The 21,371-nt window shown below is 55.4% G+C and overlaps 1 long non-coding RNA gene across 1 annotated transcript; it reads right to left on the bottom strand.

Moving 5' to 3' along the window:
• Positions 1 to 18,433: 18,433 nt before the first annotated feature.
• LOC147826049 (uncharacterized) lies at positions 18,434 to 19,462 on the bottom strand. Its single transcript, XR_015439820.1, has 2 exons — positions 19,182 to 19,462; positions 18,434 to 18,543 (listed from the first exon to the last, which is right to left on the bottom strand). It is a non-coding gene; the product is annotated as an uncharacterized LOC147826049 (long non-coding RNA).
• Positions 19,463 to 21,371: the final 1,909 nt, after the last annotated feature.

Here is a 21,371-nt window from a genome sequence, read left to right on the forward strand (position 1 = left end):
TACTTCCTGGCTGCCATGGAGTAAGCAGCTTTCTTCTGCCAGGCCCTTCCACCATGCTGTTCCAGCCTTGGAGCCAGCCAGCCATGGACTGAATCCCCTGAAGCTGTGAACCAAATTAAACCCATCCTTCTTTAAACTGTGGTGTCAGGCCAGAGATTTAGCTCAGCAGTTTTGCCGCCTGCCTCGCAAGCGCAAGGACCCGAGTTCGATCCCCATTACAAAAAAAAAAAATTGTGGTGTCAGATATTGTGTCCCAGCAACAAGAAAGCTGGCAAATTCACCCTAAGGCACTCCTCAATGGTAGGAAGGTGTGCCCTGCAGCAGGGGCACAGGAATTTAGAGGGAGGAGGTAAGGGAGGGAATCAGGGTTCTGAGACAAGGCCACAGGAAGGGGTCCCTGCAGTGGGTGCCTGAGTGTCTTTTCATGACACAGCTGGAGGCAGGACTGAGTCTGCAGTTACAGGGAAGAAGAAAGCCATAGAGGTGAGACCCTTCAGCTGGGTAACCCCCAAAAGAGAATGACAAAGAGCCTCAGCCTGAAGGTTGGGAGATGGAGGAGACATGGGTCAAACATCAGGCACAGTGCCCAGGGCATCCAGCATGGATGTCCTGAGGACTCAGGGGGTGCCAGGCTCGGGCAGGTTCTGCTCCAAGAGGAGGGAGCTTAGGAGCAGTGATGGCAAATCATTAGCTAGGACTCTCTAATGCTATGCTGAACACGCTGGGTAGATTCTTTCTTCAATCTACATAAAAGTGGATGGGCGGTGTGGCCATCCTCAAAGGCTGACCATCCTCAGAGGCTGACCATCTTAGACTACAGTGCAGTGGGAGGCAAGGGTCTGCTCTGTTTTCATGGGCCCAGGTACCAGGGCATGAACAATGGTGCAGGGAGTTTTAGGAGCCAGGCCCGGAAATGGTGACATCACTTCCTCCTTAGATTCCATTGGCCAGACCCAGGCACATGGCTCTACCTGCCTGTAGGTGATCCTGGAAAATGTAGTCCAGAGGTGCCTGGGAGAACAAGCAAGACTGCCACTGGTAGAAACCATTAATCTGTTCTTTCTTTTCTTCTTTCTTCCTTCCTTTCTTTTCTAGTACTGAGGCTGGAACCCAGGGCCTTCACACTGAACTCCATCCTCCAGCACATTTTTTAAAAATTTGAGACAGGTTCTCATTAAGTCACTAAGTGGTCCAGGCTGGGCTTGAACTTGTGGTCCTTCTGCCTTAGCCTCCCAGAGAGCTGGAATGACAGGCATGTGCAGTATTCCAGTTTTGCAGGTGAGGAAACAGATGCCCAGCTGTAAGTGGGGAGAACTGGAGTTCAGCTGCTCCAGGAGCACACCCTTAAGCAGCCGGCTTTACAGCCTCTCTGGAAGGGAGCACTACACTGAATAAGTGGATGCTGACAGCCCGCTGGGTGCTCACAGAGGAAGAATGCATGTTCCAAACTTCCCAGGTTCGATCCCTGACTCTGCCTCTTACCAGTGGTGTGACTTTTGGCAGGTAAAATAACTGCTCTGTGCCTCAGTTTCCCCTTCTGCAAAGTGAGAACAATATTAGTACCTGCCACACAGGGCTCCTCTGAGAATCCTGAGTTAATGCACATGCACTGCTGGGGCCTGCGGTGGCAGATGGCAAGTGAGCCTCCTGCACTGTGTGATTTGAGGCCAGAAGCCAGGACCACAGCAGAGACTTGCCTGGCCCAGGCAAGTCAGGAGGAGACCCGGGTGCTCCACAACCCTGGCTCTCACAGTTTGTCCCCCCCATAACACGGCTGCCCGGTCCTCACCCGTCCCTTCCCTCTCTTTCTTTTTTTTTTTTGACAGGATCCCTCACTCCTTCTGCTACCCCAGCCCCCCGGGGTTCTGCCCCCTGGGTCCCAGCTGGCTATTGCTGTCTACTGGTTCACCCAACACATGCTAACCAGAGGGGGAGAGGAAGGCACAGGAGGAGAACAGTGACTCTGGCCAAGGGGTACACCTAGCCAGGCTATCACCCCATCCTGTCTCCTCTTACGCCCTCCCCACTCCCCTCTGCCCTGCAGCCTTTGTCCCCAGTTCTGCAGCAAGCATCAAGCACCCGCCTGGCTTAATTACATGCACTTCTCAGAACACACTGTGCCACCTCCCTGGGTTTTACTCCCCTAGGACTGATGTTAAAAAGTAGGCTGTGGGACCTGGGTGTGATGGTGCACACCTGTCATCCCAGCTCTCCAGGAGGCTGAGGCAGGAGGATCACAAGTTCAAGTGCAGCCTGGGCAACTTAGCAGCTTAGTGAGATCCTGTCTCAAAAATAAAATGTTTTAAAGTGATTAATTAGGTCATGGAGTTCCACGCTTCTGCAGGGGTGAATGTGGTTCCCAGCAGAGTGAGTTAAGGGTCCCGAGAGTGGCTATTCTAAAGCCAGCCTGGCACTGCTGCTCATAGACTCTTTCCACTCTCTTCCTCCCGTACCCACCTGCTCCTCTGTTTCGCTTGTGAGTTGAACCACGCTGAGTCCTCCCAGGAGCTGAGCATACACTTGGGCCCCTGGAACCCTGAGCCAAAATGAACTTCTCATCTTCATAGTCACTGAGACCATGGTACTCAATCACAGTGACAGAAATCAGCCGGGGATGCTCACATTCCGAGGCTCTGGGGCTTAGGGCTTCAGTGTCTGAGTTTTGGGGGCCCTGGTTCAGCCCACAACACTGCCCTCTGCCCTTTCCTCCGTCCCCTCAAACCTACTCCCCCAAGTCGTCTATCGGACAGCACCCCTTGGCTTCGGAGCTCGCTCTTTGGTGACCACTTGTCTCCGCCTGTTTGTGCTGCTGTCACACAGTATCCCAGGCTGGGTGATTTCACCCATAGAAATTTATTTCTCCCAGTCTCAGAGCCCAAGGAATCCAAGATCAAAGTGCCAGCCCCGGCAAGGGCCTTCTTGCTGTGTCCTCCCGTAGGTAGTGGAAGGTGGAAGGGCAAAAGCTTCCCTCCCTTGAGATGGACACCTCGTTGCCAGGTGCAGTGGTGCATGCTTGTAATCCCAGCTATTCAGGAGGCTGAGGCAGGAGAATTGTGAGTTCAAGGCCAGCCTGGGTAACTCAGAGAGCCTATCTCAAAATCTAAAAAATTAAATTAAAAGGGCTGGGGCCATACCACAGTGGTAGGGTTCATATGTGGGAGTCCCTGGGTCACATCCTAGTACCACTGCGCCTCAAAAGACACCTGATTCTGCTCCCCAGGGAAGGACCCTCATGCCCTAACCACCTCTTAAAGGCCTCGCTTCCAGATACTATTGCGGCTGCAGCACCTGCACCTGAAAGGTTCAAATGCAGGCAGCTGCCCTGGCTGAGCTAGAGGGGACTGTTCCCCCTTTTGCACCAACCCCTTGTCCTTTAGTCTCCCAGACCGCAGCAGATTGTCACCCCTCTCAGGTTCCAGACTGCGCGCCCGCACCCCGGCTGGAAGTGGCCTTGGTTTCTGCCGTACAGCGAGAAGGGAAGGCAGATGCGGCAGGCGCTCGGTCTACTTTCTGTGGCACGGAGGCCCCGTGATTGGCAGAGCACGGTGGGTGAGGCTCATGGCCCCGGAGGCTGGCAAGGCCGAGAGATGGCAGCGGCCTCTGGGAGGCTCCGCTGCTGCCGCACAGCCCTCGAGGGGCACGGAGAAGTGAGAAGGAAGCTGGCAGCTCGGGTCCCGTTCCCTCCCCAGGAAGCCTCCACGAGCCGCGGTGGCGCCACACCCTCAGGACCGCCGGGGTCTGGCGCTCCTTACCGCCCACCCGTAAGCACACCTGTTAGCATGCGCATTGGAGGAGCGAGTCACGCACTGGAACAGCAGCACACCGGGAGCGGGAGCGGGAGCGGGAGCGGGGCCGCGCCGGGACAGCTGTTCCCCCAGCTGTCCCCACCACCTACGGGGATCTCAGCCGCCTGTGGCCCCAGGCCTCTGACAGAACCTCAGGACTTGAGGCTGGGTCTGAGCCTGGGTCCCCGGGTGGGCGGTCAGCAGGGGCTGGCTGCTGGGGACCAGGATAGTTCAATGGGAGTCGCAGGGCTCGGGTTGGCAGAGTGGGGTGCACGGAGCGGGGCGGGGCGCACTGAGCCAACAGGGCCGGGCCCAGCCATTCGCAGGAGCGGCCCACAGTCCTTAAACACTCCCCCAAACAAATTTATGATATAAGTCTGGTTTTGAAATAATAACAATAATGAGAAATAAAAAGAGTGAGCGGCCGCCGGCAGGAGGGAGGGGGCTCAGCCGGGTCCCTCCCCTGGTACGCCAAGGGGGGAAGGCGCAGGGAAAAATTGAAATTAGTTGTGACAGCTGAAATTCTCTGCACTGCGGACGACATTTGACAGGGTACTTAAAAAAATAATACGAAAAGGGAAAGTGGTTTGGGTTGTCCGCGTGAGGGGGAGGACAGGGGGATTTCAAGTGACACAAGACGCATAATTCAAGCTTCTTAGATTGCAAAAGCTCTTCTTACCTAAGGGGCCCGCTGCCTTTATTTTTATCCAAATGGCTCAATTACCGAAAAGCCCCACAGAGAAAATTACGGATGTTTGCCTCTATTTTTCTCCTCTTGTCTCGACAACTGTAGATATTTTGTTTTCCTTCTTTCTCTCTCACTCTCGCTCTCTCTCTTTTTGGTGCTGGTGGGGTGAACAGAGAAGGGGTGTGCAGAGGGCTCGAGGGGCGGCAGGCTTTGAATTGCTCTCCAGACCTGTGTCACACAGACACACATGGACACACACACCCCACGCACGCCCAGCCCTTTCTGTGTCCATTTTGCGGTTTGTCCTTTCTGTCTGCCAAGCGTGTCCTTGCTGTCCCTTTCCCTTGCTCCTGCTCTCCTGCCCCTCCTGCCCATTCCCCACCCTGCTGTCGCCCTCCCATCCCCCATCTGCCCAGCGACCACCCCTCCCGGCAGCTCCCTCCCGGCTCAGCTATTTCCCAACCCTGCGGTAGACACAGGGAGGCGCGGAGGTACCCATTTTCCAACCTTCCCATCCGGTCTCCATTTGTCATTTTCGGAATTGGCACTCCGGGGAGCCCAGGCTGGCGCTGCGGCTGTGGCTCTCACACCTGCCCACCCTTGCCAGGCGAGGGGCTCAGGCTTGCTGGCTGCAGCCAGCTCCAAAAGGGCTGGAATCAGGTAGTCCGGGACCCCAGGGAATGGTCCAGGCCTGGGGCCCTGGGATCCTGAATCCTGGGCTCATGGGGAGGTCTCTTCTCCCGCACTTGTGGGATTGTAGTTCTCTCTCCGTCCTCTTCCAGTCTTGGTCTGAGCCACCCTCACCCACCCCTGCAGGGCGATGCTGCAGCCTCCATGCCTACCCATCCCCCTGGTTCCCTCCGGCCTCCTTCCCCAGGCCACACCCCTCCAGTGTTTATTAATTTAATGTTATTGTTTGTTTTTTGAGACAGGGTCTCTTTATGTAGTCCAGGCTGAACTTGAACTCACTATGTAGCCCAGTCTGGTCTTGAACTCCAAGCAATCCTCCTCCCTCAGCCTCCCAAGTGCTGGAATGACAGGTGGGCACCATTAGGCTGGGCAAAAATCCTCATTTCCTTGTTTGTTTATTTGTTTCACGGTGCTGGGATGGAATCCAGGGTCTTGCACATGCCAGGCGAGTGTTCTGGGGCTGAGCTGCCTCCTCAGCCCCCTCCAGCGTTCAGAGCCCTATGGCTCATTGGCCTGGGGACAGAGGCCTCAGGGACCACCCCTCCTTCCCCAGGTCCCCAAGGCCTTGCAGGTCCAGTCTCAGCCTCCTCCTGGCTCTGTCATGAATTCTGTCCCCAGCTTTCTCCTGTCTCCCCGTCCTCTCTCCTCTCTGTCCACCCAACTCACTCAGCCTTGGGGTCACTAAACTGTCACCTCCTCCAGGACCCAGTCATTCGGGGCTCCCGTGCCCCTGGGGTGGAGACGGCAGCGGCAGCCAGGAAGACGAAGAGCCCGCTTCCTGGAGCCTGGCACAGGCCCGAGGCAGTGTGGTCACAGCTAGATGAGGGACACAGTCCTCCAAACCTTCCTCCGAGGCCAGCAGCCTGCCCGCCATGAGGGAGTCTCGGTTTGATGTCCATCACCTCCACCAGCCTATGCCCCCGCCTGCCTTGTGGTTGGGTCTGCAAAGTGCCTCATAGGTGCGCAATAAACAGCAGACGGGCTGGGGTGTAGCTCAGTGTGAAAGCTCGGCTCAAGCCCTGGTACCAGAAAAAAAAGCCAGTCCCCTTGGGGCCATGAAAGGCCCTGCCCTCCAGTTTCTGCTCCTGCTGGTGACTTTGCTGCCTGCTGACGCCAACTGAGAGAGACCAGTAGGGCCCGTGACGGTGGTAGGGCACCCAGCATCACGATATGCTTCAAAAGCTCCAGAGTCAAAGGGCCTGGGTGCGAATTCCAGGCTCTGTGCCCTCCTGCTGGTGACCTTGGGCAATTGATGGCCCCCTGAACTGCAGCGCCCTCGCCTGGACAGGAGCGATGGCAGGGATGACACATGTAAACAACAACCTCTGTGCCTAAGTGATTGTTGAATTAGCTGGTTTTGTTATCTTTGTGTCTTCCATGGTCCAGAGGGAGCCCTGTCTATCCCCACTCCCTCCACCACTCAGTAACAGCTACTCCATCAGAAAAGATCTTTGGAGAATTTTTTTCCTCTTTTTTTTGGTACTGGGGATCAAACTCAGGGCCTTGCGATTATAAGGCAGGCGGCGGAACCACTGAGCTAAATCCCCAACCCTTTTTTCCTTCTTTTTGAGGGGCAAGGACTGGGACTGGAACCCAGAGCTTTCACACTGAGCTCCATCCCCAGTCCTCTTTTTATTTTTCATTTTGTAACAGGGTCTCACTAAGCTGCTAAATTGCCCAGACTGAGCTGGAACTTGAAATCCTCCTGCTTCAGCCTCCTAGAGTGCTGAGATTCCAGGTGTGCACCACTGTACTCTGTTGAATATTTCTCCTGGTTTGAAAAAAAAAATGTGAAAATCTGAGGAAGATGGATGAACTTCTCATGTAGAGAGAAAGTCCCCGGACAGCAGCATGGGCTGCATGCTTCCAGGTAGAGGCAGAGCTGCTCCTCTGGAGGGCGATGCACCCTCAATCTGATGTACTGTTAGGAGGTGGGGTCTGGTTGGAGGTGGTCACTAGGGTTTTGACCTGGAAGGGTCATTCTTGTCCCCTGGCTCCTCCCTCCCCACTCTGCTTCCTGGCTGCCTGAGATGAACATCTTTCCTTCCTCACACCTTTCTGCCATGTTGTTCCTGCTTTGGAGCCAGCCAACCATGGACTGAATCCCCTAAACCCTAAGCCAAATCAGTCATCTTTTTTTTTTGTTTGTTTCTTTCTTTGGTCCCGGGGATCGAACTCAGGTCCTTGCGCTTGCACAGCAAGCGGCGAAACCACTGAGCTAAATCCCCGGCCCCAAGTCTTCTCCTTTAAGTTGTGGATGTTGAGTGTTTTGCTGAGTGAGGAAAAGCTGACTAACATAGTCACGCTTACCAGAACAGCCATTATCAGAGCACACAGCAGCCGATGCTGGTGCCGAGACTGGACAAGGGGCCCAGTGTGGCTGAGGCCCAGGCTCTTCTGCAAGGTGGGCAGCAGGGATTGCAACCAAAGTGCGGGAGAAGGTAAGAGGTCTGTCTGCGGAGGGCAGAGCAGAGGGACCAGAGGCTGAGGGCCCTGAGGGTGGGAGAGCAGAGCGGTGGGGAGCCCTGGGACTCCCAGCCCAACCATCTCCAGGAAAGCACAAAACCCACGGTGCTGGCATGTGACCTTGTGCGGTCAGGGCCAAGGCCAGGAGTAAGGCTGCCATGGGAGCTGCCAATATGAAGAAAGGTGGACCCAGAGGCAGAGCAGGAGATGGAAAGGAAGACGTCCTCACGGCCCCACACGGGCAGCCTGGGCAGCTTCCAGTGCCCACACCCATGACTGGGAAGGGAGGCGGAATTAGGGACGGAGGGACACCAAAGGCCCCTCACGGTGGCGCCCCAGATGTGGGGCTCACAGACACGTGCTGGGAGACCAGAACAGGCCAGATCTGGAGCAGAAGCTTGGCCGGCAGGGCCTGGTGGTGCAGGTCCCAGGCCCCTTCGGCAGGGTGAGGCGAGAACCCGGACGGGGAAGAAGGTGGGATCTGTGCTGCCCACATGGCGGCCCCCACCTGCTCTATCCCTTCCTCAGGGAGCACTTCCAGCTGGCCGGTGCCCACCCAGGTCCAGCAGGGAGCAGGGGCCTGAGGAGAGTCAGCGAGGAGAGGGAGGAGCTGGGCGCCACTGTCAGGGCTCCGTGCTGCTCCTGGAGGCTCTGTCTAGCAGCGCAGCCCATTGGAAGCCACAGACTCCCTGAAGAGCACTGGGCCGGCCAGGCTTGAGTCTGCTCTTAGGCCACAGGCACAGGTCAAGGCCAAGGCTGAGGGCCAGAATCCCAAGACCCAGAGAAGAGGGTGTTGAAATGCTGCCCTGCACAAGCCTCTTGACCCCAGGGCCCTGGATAAAAGACCCCAAGACGGGAGCAGCTGAGCACGCCTTCCCTGGACCACCACAGGGAGGGCAGAGGGCGGGGCCAGGGGGCGTAGGAGGAACAAAGGCATCCTAAACCTCTGGCTTGCCATCCTGGCCCCCAAGAGTCCCAGCATGCAGGGACAGCTCCCTGCACATTTGCTGCAGAAACTTCAAATGGAAGCCCAGCTCCCGGCCCCTCGTGGAACATGGCTGGTGCATAGCCCGGCCGCCACCTCGCCCTGGTCACCTGCCAGTTTGCCAAGTGCCTGAGGCACCCAAAGCTCAAGTCTGGAAGCCCGAGTGGAGTATAAGCACCGTGCTCGCCATCCTCCCGGCCTGTCCCTGTGTACCTGCTACTCAGGGGGGCCTGTGCTGCTGCTGTCCTCGCCCACTCACACCTGTGGCCCCAGCCACAGGCTGTTTTCTCCTCTTCAAATGCTCCCTGTACTGACTCCTACACATCCTTCAAAACCCAGTCAAGCGTCACCATCTCCAGGGAGTCTTCCCATGTCCCCAGGGTGATTCCACTGTCCTGGGCACACCCATGTAAGGACCTTTATCCCCTTGCTAAATTGTGCAAGGAGGCCATGCCGTGTGGGAGTCAGAGCTCAGGCCTCAGCTGAGAGACTCCGGTTCAAATCCTGGCTCTCAGCTCACCTGCCGTGGTTTCCAGGCAAGCTTTCTGGACTCAGTTTCCTCATCTGTAAAGTGGGTGTGAGAGCAACACCTGCCTTCCATGTTGACAGCAGTCAGATGAGATCATGGGTCCCCAGCACATGCCTCTTCCTGCGTGTGCCCAGGAGGTTTCCCTGGGAGACCACACGCTGAAGATGGGGACACAAGAGGCAGCCGTGACTCTGCCTTCCAGGACCTGACAGCCACAAGGCAGAAAAATAAGGCAGCACCAGTAAGATGCAGACAGGGGTGTGTGTCCCAGCGGCTGGATCCTATGTGCTGCCCCAAAGTAGATGCTCAATAAATGTTGTTTTCAAATGAAAAGAACTGAGGTCAGTTAAAGGGAAGATTGCTCTGGACCTCAGGACTCTGGGGACCCCCTGTGGGGAGCAGGAACCTGAGCTGGATTTTAAGGAGGGGAAAAGGAAGGTGCCTGTGCGCTGGTTAGGTATGTGGGGAGCACCCCAGTTTCTTGAAGAGGGAACCTCGTTATTCCAACTCTGCTATAAGCCACCTGAGGCTGCTAAAGCCTGCTCATTGTTTTTCTTCTTTTCTGCCTCTGTCGTCTGAATGTTTTTCATAATGAGCATGTGTTGCTCTGAAAAAGCAATGAAGTTATTTTCATTTGCAAGATTTTTTTTTAAAAAATCACACACAAAAGACAGCTGAAGTTTACAGAAGGGGCAAACGCAGAGGAGGCATCAGAAGCGGAAGGGTAATGTGGGCGTGAGGGAGGGCCAGGAGCCCGGAGGCCACGGTAGCAGAGCCAGCACCCTGAGCACTCATCCGAGGCCGGTGCCTGTCACAGCCCCGCCAGCCTTCCGGGGAGCCCTGACACCCGTCCTTGTGGGTGGAGGGAGGGAGGCAGTGAGGTCTCAGGGTTCCTGTCTGAGTCTGAAGCCCCAAAATGGGGAAGGGCACCAGCGAGCTTCCTGCCTGGACCATGCTGAACCGGTGGCTCTCTGGCCTCTGACCAAGGGGAGGCTCTGGTCCCTGCGCCATCAGCAGGGGGTGAGGACTTGCTGCCCCCAGACGCCAGCCTGACAGCTGTGAGCCACCGCCGGGGTCTCTCTAATGGAGTTCTGGTACAGTTCGTGGCAGTGACAGTTGAGGCCCGAGATAGCAGGGTGCGTTGTCGCCCATGTGACAGAAGGAACAGGCCTAGGAAAACCTGTAATCCTCTGATTTCTTCGAGGCTGTGGCATTTAACCCTCGCCTCTCCAGGCTGGACAGCAGGGATACCATTGGGGAATCATGGCCAGCAAGCAGGCTGTCCTGAGAGACCAGAGGAGTGGATGCCACCCTGCTGGATTGGTCTTTGAAAAGGAAAACCTACCAAGGGTCTGCTGTTCCCCACCGCCCCCTCCCCATCCCTGGCTCCCTACTGCCCTCAAGATAAAGCCAAGCTTCTCACCAAGGCTGCAGAGACCCCTGACCTGGCCCTTGCTACTTCTCCAGCTGCTTTCTTCCGGCTCCTCTCATGCTGGGCCCCCTGCTCTTCCAATTCGTCCTGCCCCAGGGCCTTTGCATACACTACTCCTGCTCACTGTGATCTGCCTCAGCCTGGGCCATGCCCTGGGCTTTCTAGGTCTCATCTTTCTAGCCCCTGCTTAACCCTAGTTTCTCAGACTGGGTCAGGGTCTCCTGCCCAGGCCACACCCTTCAGACTTGAACCCCTAAAGGCTGTGTTCAGGGGCTCTGAGATCCTTTGGTGAATTCTCACACACTGACCGGGGCAGGCATTGCTATTATCCTATTTTCTCCACGAGAAAACTAATGCTCAGAGAAGTCGAGGCTTCTAGTTACACAGCCAGACTGCAGCACAGCCAGGATTTGAACTCAGTGTCTCCAGCTCCTGGTACTCATTGCAGGCAGCCTGGGGAGCTGGTGGAGGACTTGGAAGCCACCATCCATGTCGCTACCTCAGGCCTGAGGATGTCCCTGGTCCCTGGTCCCTTCCCTCCAGCACAGAAGCAGCGGTGGGCATCGGGGTCCTGGCTGGAGCACCCATCCCAGCAGCCAGGCTTGGGCTGGGGAGCAGAGGCGCTTCTCCCAGGAGGGCTGGGGCTGAGCTGACATCCCCTCCCCGCCCGCTCCCAGCCCTGCTGGCAGCTGCTCAGCACAATTAGCCAACAAGTGGCTGTTTTGTGGCCTTGCTGCTGATGTGTCTGAAGTGGCTTTCTGAGTGGGAAACTTGGGGCAGGAGAGGCAGGTGGACAAAGGGGAGCGAGTGCATTAGGCCGCCCCGGCCGCTCCTGCACGCTGACATCCCTCTTCCAAGCAAGCCCTGCTCAGCCCCGGGGAGGATAAAGCACCGGGCACACAGGCCATCCGGTCCAGGGCAGGCATAATGGCTGAGGCACGGGCGCAGACTGTCTGACAGATGGGGCCTCCCAGCTCCAAAGAGGAAGCTGGGGCAGCACACACAGCCTTCAGGTGGAGCAGAATGGCTGAATGAGGCCACTATTGTGCCGAGAGAGGGTAATGCGTCTGCCTCCTCCTAATGGCTGCCCATTGCAGAAAATGAAACCACTTCTGAGCATGCAGATATCCAAGGACAAAAGTCACTGAGAGAGATGGCAGAGGGGCGGCAGGGGCCCCCACCCAGGGCCGGGGCCCATCCCTCGGCCCAGCTTCCTGAACTGTAGTGGGCAGGAGAGTGGCTGCAGGGAGGAGGGAAGGGAGTGGCAGACGGGGACAGGAGGGCTGACAGTAGGGAATAGCCTGGAGGTAAAACAGCTTTCTGCTGGCCTCCAATCAATGCAGGCCTCTTTCTGCTTCCTTAAAAGGAAGGGATTTGATTTAAACTGTGGCCCATCTGTCCGTGCAACCTTCCATCCACCCACCCATCTACCCACCCACCCATCCATCCACCCTTTACTCCAACCACCACGTGTTTCATCTGTCCCTCTATCTCTCCATCCACAATACACCTATCCGTCCATTCTCTCCTTCCACCCACCTACTTATCCATCCATCTATCCATCCAAATATCCATTTTTTTAAAAGCAAAAAATAAAGCCAGGTGAGGTGCCTGTCATCCCAGCACTCAGGAGGCTGACGCAGGAAGATCTCTGCAAGTTCACGGCCAGCACGAACTACACAGAGAAACTCTGTCTCAAGAAACCAAATGAAGAAAGGGAAAAAAGTCGATGAATAAAGCAAAAAATACTCTATTTCTCTGTGCTTCTTGCTCCAAAGTCCAGAAGTTGACACAATTTTCCTCCCCCTTTCTTTTGTTCGCAGTGAGCTGAAGGAGCTCATCTACCCTTCCATCCTCTCCTTTGGGGGTGGGGGGTACCGGGGATCGAACTCGGGAGCTCGCACTTGCAAGGCGGGCGCTGGAACCACGGAGCTAAACCCCCACTCCCCTTCCATCCTCTCTTAGTGAAATTTTATCTACTTTCAAAGCCCATTTTGCATCCTAGCTCCTGTCCGCCTTTTTTCACATCTACTCATCTTTAGGTGATTTATAAGTCGTTAGGTTTAACAGGACCCGAGCGGAAATCACGGAAATCACGGCTGACGCTCTGCTGAGGGATTGGCGGGCCGGGATCGTCGGCTGCAGAGGAACCGGGTGGGATACAGACCGGAAATAGCCTCTATCAGAGCGCTCGCGCTGTGCCCCGGGGGGAGCCAGCAACCTGGACCGCCCCTGAGCAAGGAGGGGAAGAGACCCCGTGGGGAGCCTCGGAAGCGAGAGAGGGGGGTGCCGGAGGGCAGGAGGAGGCCGGGCAGCCGCGGGGGGGTGGGGGGTGGGTCCCTGACCCCTAAGTCGTGATCACAAGCACCCCAGAGGAGAGGGAGGATGAGAAAGACACCCCCTAGCCCAGAGCAACAGTGGGGGGCGAGGAGCCAGCTGACCGGGAGGAAGGAGCTGTTTTTCCCAAACCAAGAACTTCATTGAACTTTTTTTTTGGTAGTGGAGATTAAACAGAGGGACGCTGTACCACTGAGCTCTATCTCCGGGTCTTTTTATTTTTTATTTGAGGCAAGGTCCCTAAGTCACTAAGTTGCCCAGGATTAGCCTAGACTTGTGATCCTCCTGCCTCAACCTCCCAGAGTGCTGGGCTCACCTGTGTGTGGCACTATGCCTGGCTCCCATGGACACCTTCTTCTCTCTAAGCTCGAAAGCCAGCGCTCCTCTGCCTGCTGTTCCTGCCTCCCTTGCTGACCATCCCTCCTTTCTCTGCTCCTGCTTGGACCTCAGTGTCCCGGCTCCATGCCCACCTGAGCTGTCTCATTGCAAGCAGCCAGGACCTTGCTCAGGACTGGGGGGCTTAGGCTGCTGCCCCAGCTCTGAGTTCCAATCTCTGCCTCCCAGCCCAACAGAATGGCTGCGTGCAGCCGAGGCCTCTCTCTCTGACCCTGGGTTTCCTTTTCCTGGGAGTTCCGGGCTTGGGCTGCTGCTGCCCGCTACTGGCAAACAGTTGTGTGGTGTACCGTGTTCAGTTCAGTGGATGCTCAAAGGGGAAGGCTAGTGATATACCCATTACTCCACCAGGGCCCTGTAGCAGATATTTATTAGTAGCAGCTTTATGTATCAATAAAGTTTTTATTTTGGAATAATTTTTGATCTATAGAAAAGTTGCAAAGATAGTAGATTTCTGCCTGCCATACGTGGCTGGCCTTTTATTCTTGCACATTCTTTCCATTGCCTGATCATAATCTTATCTGGTCCAGTCCATGCCCACCTTTGTGGCTCCTCCCACTGGCCCAGCTCTGTTCCACCACAGGGCCTTTGCACTTGCAATTTCTCCTGGCTGGAGTGTGAATTCTCCACCTCTTTTCCATCTGGTGTCTTCTTGGCCTTCAGAGCTCAGCTCATCAAAATATGCAGTGTTTAAATTTTTAAAAATTATTAAAATAAGACATTTTGGGCCGGGGATTTAGCTCAGTGGTTCCGGCACCTGCCTCGCAAGCACAAGGTCCCAAGTTTGATCCCCAGTACCAAAAAAAAAACCAAAAACTAAAATAAGACATTTTGCTGTTGATAATACTCCCCCTCACTTTGAACACACTTATCCCATTGTCCTTGCTGCTTTCTGAAGCAGTTCTGGAAGATTCCATTCCTGAGTGTCTTTACATGGGGTGAGAAAAAAAATATGGTGACTGCCACCCCACGGAAAGACAAGCTCGTTAAAATATGAGGCTGTGCAAATAAACATATGAAAAATATTCAACATCACTGCTTATTCGAAAGATGCAGATGGAAACAACACTGAGATTCTACCTCACCCCAGAAAGAATGGCTGCTATTAAGACATCATCCAATGTTGGGAGCAATGCTACATAATTCTAGGGAAAAATCACTGGAGTAGGCCTAGCTCTCCTGCCTACAGGCCAGCTATAACATTCCAAGACATAATTCCATTTTGGCCTCAGGTCACAACTGAGATCTCAATGATCCTGTGATTCTGTAAAGCTCCAGAACAAGACCACACCTGTGGGAGACACCTTGGGAGGAACCAAATCTTCACCTGTGTAGTTCCTGGGAGGAACCAAATCTTCATCTGCATAGTTCCTCATTGTTCTTAGATTTACACACACACACACACACACACACACACACACACACGGTCTTTTGTTACACCTTGTTTATCCCAATGTGAAGTACTGAACTCTACATATTCATTTGTTACATGTTTCTCCTGATGTACTGAATAAAAGGTGCTGCAAGCTAGGGGTTCTCGTCTTTGCCGCCCAGAGCAGCACTGATCAGACCCAAAGCTCAGCTTCTTCTCAGTCTCATTTGTCTACCTTTCCTGTCATTCGCCGTGTGCTGCTGTGGCTTGCAGGAGACTAGGATTTACTGCAGAGGTTCTGGTAATGTCCCCTTCCCCTGTTCCCTACAATCCAATAACAAATGCTGGCGGGGGTGTGGGGAGAAAGGAACCCTGCTCCATTGTTGGTGGGAGTGCAGACTGGTGCAACCACTGTGGAAATCAGTATGGAGACACCTCAAAGAACTAGGGCTAGAGGTCCCACTCGACCCAGCTATCCCCCTGCTGGTTATCTTCCCAAAAGAATTAAAAGAGTCTTACCTCAGCGATATATGTGCACCCATGTTTATAGCAGCACAGTTTGTAATAGGGAAAGCTTGGAAATGGCCCAAGTGCCCATCTACTGGAAACTGGATAAAGAAGATGTGGTTTTTTAATAAAATGGAGTACTACCCAGCCATAAAGAATGAGAAACTAGAGACATTTATAGCTAAACGGATGCATATTGAGGCCATACTCTTAAGTGAAATAAATAGGACACTATGTGTAAATACTGAATAGTTTCTCTAGTGTGAGAAACTGAAAGTGTATTTAAGGATACACATGGATGAAATGACCTAATAACATATTTCTCAGATTGTGCTTCCATCGCGTGTGATATGCCTGAATCGAAATTTAGGGAGGAGCTTGGCTTATGTGGAGTTGGCTAGCTAACTGGAGTATTTTTCCAGACCACTATTTGTTCAATGTTGTTTTGGGGGATCTTTCTGAAACAAATCACATCCTCTGGTGTCTTGTGGGTGCTTGAGATGCTTTCTTAAGTTATATGGAAAAATGTTTAAGTGCTTTTCAGTTTTATTTTGGTTGAGTTCTACTGTATTTGAATATTATTGTAGTTTTTTTCCCCTTGCATTGTTCTTCTTTGAATGGTTTTAATTTTTGTATGTGTGTGTGGGTTTTTTTGTTTGTTTTTTGGTACTGGGGATCGAACTTGTGTCCTTGCGCTTGTGCAGCAGGTGGCGAAACCACTGAGCTAAATCCCCAGCCCTGAGTGTGTTTGATAATAAAGTTATTTAAAAAAATATGACGCTGTGTCCTCATCCACGTTCTTCACTGGGAGAACAGAGGTTCTGCAGCATTAGACTTTCCCTGAAGTTATGTTGCAAGAAAGGTACAGAACCACAGTGTTTTTATTTTTTCAGTACTGGTGATTGAACTCAAGCCTTCCCACTAAGCTCTGTCCCCCGGCCTTTGTATTTTTTACTGGGAGACAGGGTCTCACCAAGTCACTAAGTTGCCCAGGCCAGGCTTGAACTGTCAATCCTCCTGCCTCAGCCTCCCAGAGTGCTTGGATTCCAAGAGTGGGCATATTAGGTGACCTCTTTAAATGAGTCGCCATATCCTCTTCTGAAGTTATGTTTCTGACACAGGCCCCTTTCTTCCCTCCATCTCTGGCTCACCTGCACCAACCACTCTTCTCAAGCCTTAACATGGCCAGATCTTGTTAAAACGCAGCCTGTGATCAGTGGCTCCGGGTAGCTGGGCAAGGTTTGGCCTCTCTAGGAAGCTCCCTGGCAACTCTGCTGCTCCATGGACTCGGTTTCTGCTTCTGGCAGGGGAGTGGCAGGGCCACCCCTCCTTCCCACTGAGCCAGGCTGGGGCTGGGGCTGGGGTGGCAAGGGGGTGGAGGGAGATGTGGACCGGGGCCCTGCTGCTTTCCTTAGCCTCCCTCCTCAATAAAAGCATTGGAGTTTCTGGGGAGCAGGGGTCCCTGCCCTCCGGGGGAGATGCTGGTGCTAAGGCAAGAGGCTCTTGCAGTCTGGAGGCGAGGAAGGCGAGGAGCTCATGCTGGGCCCAGCACTGCAGCCTGGGATAGGCAAGACTGGCTCCCCACTGTGTCCCCAGTACCATCTTGCTGGCCCAGGCTGCTCCCTTCCCACTTTGCCCCCAGAAGGCAGAAGGGCTGAGCAGGGGGAGCCCCTCAAGGGGAAACAAGAAACTCTGAGAACTTACTTGATGACCTGGAGGAGCCCACAAGCCTCAGTCTTCCCCCTGAATCCCAGCTCTTGCAGCCTTGTATTTACTTTGGTGGAACAGGGGACGAGCCCGCAGATGTTGGAGGCCCTGTGTGCACACAGACCCCAGCTCCGTGGTGGCGGCTGGGGTTTCTGGCCTGGGGGTATCTCCGTCTCAGTCCCCCTGGCCCTCGTGGGGCTCTTTCTCCAGTCATTGATCCGCTAAACCAGCGAGATGCATTACACTTCCCAGAGGTCAGGGGTCCACCGGCCCAGCTGGGAAACTGCCCGTGGCTGTGTTTTAAAGCCTGGCCCCGTGTTTTGGCTCCTTGGGGCTGGGGAGAGGTGGCTGAAGTTTGATACGGCTCTGGGGGCCCGTGGGGGCAAAGGCCTCCAGCCCAGGGAGGGACAAATAGATCGATGGGAAACTGCCATGCCCTTGTGACCTCGGAGATGGCTCCAAACTGCGTTCCTAACATGGCCTAGTAAACCAGGGGGTGGATCTTCCTCCCTTGGGGACAGCAGGGACAGCAAGGACAGGCCATGATGGGGATGCCAAGGAATCGAGAGCCTGGGACCAAGAACCCTGGCTGCAGCTGGGCTGGGATTGGTCCTCTCTCCGGGGTCACTGCAGTTTGCACCTTGCTGTCCATACCCAGTCCTTGCTGGGATTGCGCTTGGCTTGGTGGCCCAGCCTGCAGGTGGCACAGCTGCGGAGGGACAGTGCACGAATCAGTCTAGCTGGGAACAAAGCCCATCTAAGGTCCAGATGGACTGGGGAGTGAGGTCTTATGGAACCATAAGAGGTCAGCCACGGCTGGCTTAAGCTGAAAACCTGGCTGCAGGATGCCCACCCTGGCTTCAGTGTGGGGTCCAAGGGGAGCTGACTGATGGCAAGAAGGGGCTTGAGCTTCCTTCCCAGTGTGGCTCCCTGGGCCCCACCATCTCCCCAGGAAATTACTCTGCTGCAGGCCCTGGAGATAGAGACCTGAGTTCGAATCCCAGCTTTGCCCCTGACTTGCTGAGCTCCCGGCCTGGCCCTCTCCTACAGGAAGGACTGACAGATGAGCTGGCGTGGTGCCTGGGGTCTGTATGGCTCCATCCCCTCCTGTGGCCCATGTCCCCTCAACCCTTCCGAGGCCTGGCTGTCCTGGCCCAGGGCTCCCACAGCTGTCCTCTGGAGGGGCTGCACGGGGCAATGCCAACATGCCCGCCTGGTCCCTAACACCCATCCCAAGGGTCCAGGGTGCAGACAGGTGAGGGAGGCACCTGGCCAGCTCTCCTCAGCTCTCGCCCTTTCCTGGGGTAGCGGCAAGGTCAAAGAACCCCTCGTCCTCCAAGTGGCCTGCGCTCTCTCTGGACCCAGCGCATCCAGACGCTGGCGGTCCCGGGGCTCAGCCTGTCTTTGCTCTGGTGCACTGGGAGGCCTGTACGCTTCTCTCAGGCCTCAGCTTCTCCATTTTTGCAAGGACTGGCATTTCCCAAATGTGACAGGCATACCTGGTGGCCCACTAGTGACTTAGGGTCACCACTGGAGCCTGGGTGACAGGCGGAACTTTTTTATTCTCTTCTACTTCTTTTCATGCCTGGAAGACTTGGATTGGTGTCAATTTGCTTAGCTTCTCTCCAACTCTCATAGACTCACTTTCCAACCTAGAGAAAATAGAGTCCTTTAAAGGGAAAATAGTGGATGGGGGATTTAGCTCAGTGGCACTGCGCCTGCCTTGCAAGTGCGAGGTCCTGAGTTTGATCCCCAGTACTGCCAAATAAATAAATAAATAAATAAATAAAAGGAAAATAGTAAGTGGGTGCTGCTGGGGTCCTGTGTGGGTGGCAGGGGAGGCTGTGTCCTTCTCTGTCTTTACATCTCAGTGCCACAGCCAGGACAGAGCTGTGTGGACAGATGGCTCCTGGGTTCGAATCCCAACATAGGCTCTCACCAGCTGGGCGGCTTTAGGCAGGAAGTTTAACCTCTCGGGCCTCTGCATCTATACCTAGGAGAGGGAGCTGCCCCTCCTGGGCACCCAGGGTCACACGGAGGCTTGAAGGCCCCATTGTGCTGTTAACACCGCAACCAGAGCTAAGTGGAGGTGGCTCAGAGAATATCAGCCTTCTGGACATTTCTTCTCCCCGTCTCTCTCTCCAGGCTACCCAGGGCTGGCTGCCATCCTGCGTGCGTACATGCGTGCGAAGCTCCTTTCACCTGGAAATGCGCCCCCCACCACGCTTCCCAGGACAGGAACAAGGAGCAGGACGGCGGGAGATCCTCTTACGCTGAGGCTGGGGCTTACCTGCCTCCTTTCTCCCACGGGGCAGGGGTAGCACAAAGGGCTGTGTCACTGACCGCTGCGATCCAGTGAGCAGATTGTGGGGTAGCCTGTGTAGTCCTCTTGTCTTCCCTGGGGCACCCCTTTGTCCAGGCCTCTCTCTCTGTCTGCAGCCCCAGGAGCCCGGGCTGTGGCTCTGCCCAGCCCGTGGGCCAGCCCTGGCCGCCAGCTTCCCAGCAGTCTGGCCCGGGCCTGGGATGAAAGCCTCCTTTCAGAGCTCCTGCGGGCTGCTCGGGGGGCCTGGGGAGGAGCCCCGCGGTCCCGAGCTGCCAGACAAAGCCGCCTTGTTGGGAGGGCTCTGAGGGAGCAGGGACCCCACTCCCTGGGAGAGCCGTCCCCTGGGGGACCTCGGAGCCCCGGGCACGGGAGGGCAGGGAGGTTGAGCTGAGGGCCTGGGATCGCAGGGGGCAGTACTCCCAGGTTTGGAGGGAAGCCGGTCGCTGCCTGACCTGGTTTTCTCACCCACAGAGCTGCCCTGGAGCTCTTAGTATGAACCCAAGGCCCCTGCCCTGCGGGGTCTCTCCCAAAGCCATCTTCAAATGCTTTTGCTCCCTCGAGCCTCTGCATGTGCTATTCCCTACACACTTCACAGGCTGCTCTGCTCACCCCGCTCCAAGTCCCCCAAATCCCCTTTCCAAATGGCCTCCAGAGCCCCTTGAACATTTCTCCTTACCCCAGGGTTGTTTCTTTTTAACAAGGTCTGGCACATAGTCAGGTTGGCCTGGAAGTCGCCGTGCAGCCAGCAGTGATCCTCCCGAGTGCTGGGATTGCAGGCATGTGCGCCTCCACTCCTGGCTCCAACTTGTTGTTTTCACCTCGCATCCCCAGCTCCTTGAATAGGGCGGAGCTACAGGACCAGTGCAGAGATCACTGTGGAGTGAGCGAGGAGCTGTCCTGAGGCGTGCCGGGACCAGCCCCGAGGCCCACATCAGCTTTATTCCCAAACTGCTGCAGGCCCCGGCATCTCCCATTTCTGTCTCACACACGTGCCCCACCCCATGGGGGCTCCCCGACAAGGCCTAATGCATCTGTCTTCATGCAGCTGGGGCTGGCACGGTGTTGGGGACCCTGGGAGGAGCAGCCAGCTGAGTGGTGGGCTTTTGAGCGGGGGACAGACATAAGTAAATGATGGCACCAGCCGGGCCCGGGAGCCCACACAGCAGGCTGTCAACCTGAGGCCCTGGAGACGTCTGGTCTCAGATGGAAAGGCCTGTTCCACCCTGCATCACTGGGCCTTAGCTGAGGGCCCGGCTGGGTCCCTGCCGGTGCCAGGGCAGGGCAGAGAGGCCACAGTTGGCACCTGTCCCATTCCTGCTTCAAGGGCTGGGCAAGGAAGCCAGAGCCCGGCCCTGGGCGGAAGGGGATAAGCAGCTGTAACAGGGCCAGTGGCCGCCTGGTTTGACCTCTTTGTGTGTGTAATGTACTGCTCAGGACAGTGCTGTTCAATTGACCCTGCGATCGGGTCCCTTTTGCAGGTGAGGAGACTGAGTTGGAGGGATGAGGGCACAGGCAGCCTCTAAGTCTGCCCGGACCCCTTTCCTGGGACCCAGCAGCCCCAACCATCTCCCCAGGGATGCCAGTGAACTTGGGCTTATGGTGGGGGAGGCTGGTGTGGGCCCGAGAGAAACCTGCAGGTCCTCAGCTGCCCGGGTCCCAGGAGCCACCACAGAGCCTGTGTATCAGGCCTGTGCTATGAATGCCTCGGCCTCCATCTCTGCACCTACAAGGCTGAGGCAGGAGAATCACCAGTTTGAGTCCTGCCTGGGCAACTTAGTGACATAGCAAGACCCTGTCTCAAAAAAATAAAATAAAATAAAAGGGCTGAAGATGTAGTTCAGTGCAAGGCCCTGGGTTTAGTCCCTAGGGAAAGAGTACCCTATCTTCTGCACAAATGCGGCTTGCTATTTCACAAGTCAGGAGGATTTAGCCTGGGCCCTTCCTGTTGGCTGCTAGGTCAGGCAGCACACTGATGTACACCGGAAGCCAGTGGCCTGCCCTCACAGAGCATCTAGTGTCTCACTGGCAGGGACCCCTGGAGCCTCCTGGGGAACTCTGGAGGGGCTTCTGAACCCTCATGAGCGTAAAGGACATTTGGAAGAAAGAAACTCTGCCTTCTTCAGGGATCATTGAGTTCAAGCCCTTGTTTTACATTTG

The sequence above is a fragment of the Heterocephalus glaber genome, unplaced genomic scaffold, assembly GCF_053883595.1.
Source record: "Heterocephalus glaber isolate CG9 unplaced genomic scaffold, H.glaber_assembly_v1.0 deba00001479, whole genome shotgun sequence".
In the NCBI taxonomy this organism is placed as follows: domain Eukaryota; kingdom Metazoa; phylum Chordata; class Mammalia; order Rodentia; family Bathyergidae; genus Heterocephalus; species Heterocephalus glaber.